Raw genomic sequence first — 5,765 nt, 5'->3', positions numbered from 1 at the left:
TCCCCCCCCCCCCCTCCCCCTTTTTGTTTCCCTTTCTTTTTTTGTTTTTAGTTTTTACTTAACTAGTATTTAGTCATATAGGCAGTGACAAAGGGAGGATCTTCAGGAAGGAGGTTCAAAAAATATTTTTTTGTAGCTAGTAAGAATTAAACCTATGACCTTATGAAGGTTTTGAACCTCCTTGACCACTAAACTACACTTTTTGGTTGTGTTAAAGAGGTTCAAAACTTAATATATAATGGTAAAAAACAGATTTTGCCTTATATATACAATGCAATTTTTCGGCGAAGGGGGTTCGGTTGAACCCTTCCGCCCCCCTAAATCCGCCACTAATTATAGGACGTATCTAATAGCCTCTAAGTATGTATGCGAGTGTATAGATAGTACTCTTTCTTCTAGCGAATTGAATCACCGTAAAAAAATTTCTAGTTTTCCAATTCAATATATGAGAGATAAATTTGGTAATTAACATCGTCTGAATCAATGCTCAATGGAGCAAGAGATTAAAAACACTAAAAGGAAATTCAAAATTTCTTTAATAACCCCGTAACTACCTTCTTTTGGAAAATGAAATAGAGATTTAACTATAATTTCTTTACCATATATCTAACCATAAATCCTCCCTTTGTACCAATCACAGTACCATTCTTTTCACTTATATATATATATGTGCTACTTCTTTTGTTTAGTCCACTAAACTATACTCCATATAATGTTTGTTTGATCTCTAAGAAAAGAAGAAAGATATTAGACTCGCAAGAAATATTAATACAAAGAAAGCTCGTGTGAGAAAAATATTTTCCTTTTTCAAAATTTTCACCATGTCCATAATTTAGGGATTTAACAAAGCTCATACTTTCATGTAGAAACTCATCACATAATAGATCTGCCTAACGTTATTTATGAAAATAAGTTTTACAAAAATCACAAAAGATAAAAATTCATAAATAACTAAAAATAAGTAGACTTAAAAAGTAGAAACCACTTGTATTGTCACTTTCTTCTTAATTCATTATTTTGACTTTATTGTTTGTGATTAGTCCCGTAGAAATCTTCTAGCTCTACTTGCCTCTGGCGTTCAACATTGTAAATTTAAGTGCCACAACATCAACAACGTTAAAAGGAAATGTGCAATACATAAGAAATGAGTGAACATTTGTTTTTGAACTTAATGAGATGGCCCAAGAGACTTAGCATGTTTCTAAAATACACTAGTAGTGGTTGCCCGTGCTCCTCAAGGCCCAACAGTAAAATCGATGTGTGCTTCGAAAAATAAAAATTTGCTGGATTATTAGAATAAGCAAACAATTGTACTGAATAATTTTTTTTTAACATTCTGCAAAAGCCCTTGAAAGGAACTCAGAAATGCTATTGAAAAGCTATTGAGTTTTATATCTTAAATAGATAAACAAAAGGATTGCAAAGTAGTCCTCAGATGTTACATTGTCCAGCTGAGCACACTAAGATTTTCCCCTTCTTTCTCAATTCTATTAGTCAAACATCAAACAATTAAATTCTGGTTAGTAGGCAACCAAAAGGCTATACTACAACATGAAAAGGAGTTTCTACTACAAAAACAGAAAGTTCTAACTTGTTATGAACAACAAAAGTGGACTGAAGTGCAATATTCTTATCAGCTGCGAGCAATGGTACTCTATGTGTATTATGAATCTATAAAGGGCATGTATCAAATATTTATTGATCATAAATTATGCCTTAATTGTTGGTCCAAGTTCTCATTTTTATCAATCTCGAAAACTGATGCACCCTAAGCAATTATAACCTTTATAATAACTATGTGTGAACCCTGAATTTATCAGACCAACTATCTATAACTCAACCTAATGAAAGAGAATCCTTTACCAAGTTATTCGCCTTTTTCACTATACAAAACTATAACACTTATATGTGCAATTTTGGATCCAAAGTTTTTAGCGCATTTGAGAATTTTTCAATTTAATGTAATTTGGCTCCCAGAATGCATGGACGGTGTAAAACCCCTTAAGAATCTTGTTTTCCATTGTATAAAAATATATTAAAATAATGAGGTAACAAACTGCATAGGCAAAAGAAAGAAAAATTCAAGCATTAGAGGAAAAAAGAGAAGCTGTAACACATGAATAACACAAAAATCTGGTCAAAGCTAAAGGCACATATAACTTTATCAAATCTGAAAGTTGCAGTAACGTGAGAAGAGATACATTGATAGAAAGTAGTACTTAAAGAGTTACAGTTCACATAAACTTTATGCATACTTCTTTCTTCCACTTTACAATCTTTTTGTTTTCTCATGGAAGTAAGGCATTTCACATGTAACATCTTCCTTTGACTTTCTCAATTGTTATACTAACAATTATGGTCTGGCAAGTATGCACGGCAAAAGTTGTTTGATATATCTGTAAAGACTCCTTATCTCTTCATAACATATTTGAAGTGCCATAAAGAAAGGATCTTATCTTCGCTATACCAGACTAACACATTTCTTATAAAATCAAAATAGAATGTTAGCTAAACAAACTTTCTCCAACAATAAGAAGCATGTAACTGAGTATTGAAGTACATCAATAAAGAGAGGCGAACTGTGACAAATTCTTTATTTGCTTCACAATATGGAGTCAATAATCAAACCAGTCTCAAGTTCCCCAACATTATAGCAAAAAGTTTAATCTAGTTTATATGATTTAAACATCGAAATAACTTTTAAAACTTACCACTCAAATCTTTTGATAACCTGAAAAATTTACTATTTTTCAGCTTGACATCTCAGCCCGCATCTCTACCACTTCCACTTGAATGTATTCTATTGTTATTAAATTCGGATCTCAAACCCAAAGCCTTCTACCCCGATTTATACATCAGGGAAGTGTATTATTTGAATATTGATGGTGTTTGCCCTTTTTTATCCAACTCTTTTAATTGGTAGATGGGACAAAAATAATTATTTTCTCTCAGAGACAGTTGTGCATATCTACCACGACGTCACAAATTTCGATTAACAATTCAATGTTCCTCAATCTTTTAAGGTCTACGCAGCAAATCTATAGTATCCTCGTTTCCGGATACACATGTTGCAAGTATTACAAGTTGTTTACAATTTTACAAAATTAATATCTGTAAGTTGATATAAATCCTAAAAACAATATGGTATATTTAATTCTCCTTTTAACACAAATAAAGTTACGTAGATAGTAGACATATTCTAATGGAAATGCAAATGGCAACAAATGGCATATATGAAAATTATATGATACAACTAATAAGAACTTAACAATGTAGCATTTGAGTTGTTAAATGATAGATCAGAATGTTGTGGAGAATATGCTGAAAAAGAAATAAAATAAAATATAGTTAGTGATTTCACTTATATGATCAAATACTTTGAATTTGCACAATGCAGTAGTACTAAAAGTCATTTATATGAACCTGATGTTACACAAAGGTACGTAAGCCAGAATACCTAACGCTAATACAGAGGAAACAACTAAATTCATGGAGAAATCTTACTACATGTCAATGTACTATGATAAACTTATAGCTATAACTACGAAAAATAATCTCTAATACCAGGCGCTTTTAAGATTATCTTGCAGAGGTTTTAATATCAACTTCTCATTTTTCTGTGAGAAATTATATTTAAAAAGAAAGAAAAAAAAATCTAACATAAGGCAAGCAAATGAGAAAAAGTTGAAAATCAGTGGCTTTGGCATATTATCAAACACTCTCGGTGCATAAGTGTGCAAATCTGATACAATTAACGCCATGAGTGTGAAAATCAAGCGAAAATTCCAAAATAATAGAGGAAGTATCAGATACCCATTAAAATCTCATTAACAATAACAAGGTGCATTTAAATAGAAATAAGATCATATGAAAACTTACCAGTAAAGACAGGCATGCAATATATGTCTTGTTTAGCTATCCTTGTTCCATTGTTTAAGGAAGGACAAAAAATGAAAGCAAAAGGAAATTTACAGAGCAATAATGCACGGAAGAACCAAGAAAGAATTAGAAACATCAAAATGAAGTGGAATAGAAGACATGTGTCGCAGAGGAAAAAAGGCTAACATGTGTCACCGTATCAGTGACATGAGGAAAACTTAAAAGACAGTAATTAAAAAGCAAAGTACCAAAAAGCCCATGACAGACATTTATAATTACTAAGTTGCCCCTATTCGTACACCCCTGTTAGTACACCCCAACTCCCATTTCTAAATAATAGTAATATACCCCATATAAGACAAATATTTCAGGCCAATGAGGAATCTAATTATTTAACAAAAAAAAAATAGGTAAAAGGGAAATCAAAGAATGTTATGTCAAGTTTAGACAGAGTGAAATATGAGATGAACACCTTTTTTTGGTCAGATGGATATTATATTAATTAGTTAAACGGGGGTTTATAGTTGGGGAGTTGCTGGGATACCTTATGGCCCCCATTATTGCAATATTTTGCATAATTATAGTTAGGTTACATCCCACAAAAGATCTAGGTAGTTCAGTTCCTAAGATGTCTGTCCAAAATACATCATTGGCAAACACCTGAGGAACTGCTAAATATAAGGATTTGTTCAAAAAACTTTCTTTTGGTGCTTCCTTCGCCAGTGCATCAGCTACTCTGTTTTGCTCCCGATATGTGTGCTTTACCACCACGCTGCCCATCCTTTGGATCGATGATCTGCATTCACAAATTAGGGGGTCAAAAATCAGATTTCCATTTATCAACATATTGATTGTTTCTGCTGAATCAGTGTCTATTTCTAGCGGAACTAGGTTGTTAAGTTCAGCTAGTTGTAGACCTCTAATAAGGGCTTGAATTTCTGCCCTTGTGTTTGTTGTTTGGGGTATGTTGTTCACGTAGCCCAAAATCCAATTTCCATTATGATTTCTGAAAATCCCCCCAGCTCCACCTATTCCTGGGTTGCTCTTTGCTGCTCCATCAGTGTTCAGTTTGTAGGAGCCTTTGGGTGGTGGAATCCATTTAAGCATGATTTGGTGGGTACATATTTTTGGGATGTTATTATTAAGCACATGGTACTCTGTTGCCTTAGCTATGGTGTTGTTTGCATTGATGAGGTCTTTTTTGTTATTGAAAACATTGTTATTCCTTGTCAGCCAAATGTGCCATAGGCTGAAGGAAATGAGATAGTCCCAGTTGAGGCAGTTGTTATACTTCACACCTTTAAGGGTTGGTCATACTGATTGCCAAAGGCTGCTATTAAGGACTGGATTGGAGTGTGTGAAAGCCGATGATTTTAACAGGATGACATTCTAGTAATGTGCAGCATTGGGACAGAGGTAGAAGATGTGGTCAATGTCTTCCTGTTCAAATCCACATAAGTGGCAATGAAGGGGACAATTTATTCCAATAGAGTGTAGAAAGCTCCTGGTGGGTAGTCTTCTGTGGGTTAGGAGCTAGGTAAAATGCTTGATTTTGTTGGGGGTTTGAAGTTTCCAAATCCACTTGAAATGTGCTTCTTCCCCAGGAGAGTAAGCTAGTGTGTTCCTGCTTATGAATGAGTAGGCAGAGTTGTTGGAGAACTGCTCATTGGCTGTCAGGTCCCATATTAGATTGTCCTCTTTAGTGGCTTCACTAGGAATGAACACTAACTTAAGGAGGTTTAGGATGTGGGGATGGTAATTGACAGAATTGAGGTGTCCCAAGTGCCCATATTATGAATTGTTTCAACCCTGATTTGGAGGTCATTCTGGGTTAAGGGCCTTCTATCATATGCCTGATGGCTAGCTGATTAGGAATCCAAGTATCA

General features: G+C 33.9%; 1 long non-coding RNA gene across 1 annotated transcript; it reads right to left on the bottom strand.

The window, feature by feature from the left end:
• Positions 1–1,310: 1,310 nt before the first annotated feature.
• Positions 1,311–4,219, bottom strand: LOC107767626 (uncharacterized). The gene is made up of 2 exons (XR_001643950.2): positions 3,880–4,219; positions 1,311–3,321 (listed from the first exon to the last, which is right to left on the bottom strand). It is a non-coding gene; the product is annotated as an uncharacterized LOC107767626 (long non-coding RNA).
• Positions 4,220–5,765: the final 1,546 nt, after the last annotated feature.

This window comes from Nicotiana tabacum, chromosome 6, assembly GCF_000715075.1.
Source record: "Nicotiana tabacum cultivar K326 chromosome 6, ASM71507v2, whole genome shotgun sequence".
Classification (NCBI taxonomy): domain Eukaryota; kingdom Viridiplantae; phylum Streptophyta; class Magnoliopsida; order Solanales; family Solanaceae; genus Nicotiana; species Nicotiana tabacum.
This window is presented reverse-complemented; position numbering and strand designations above follow the sequence as displayed.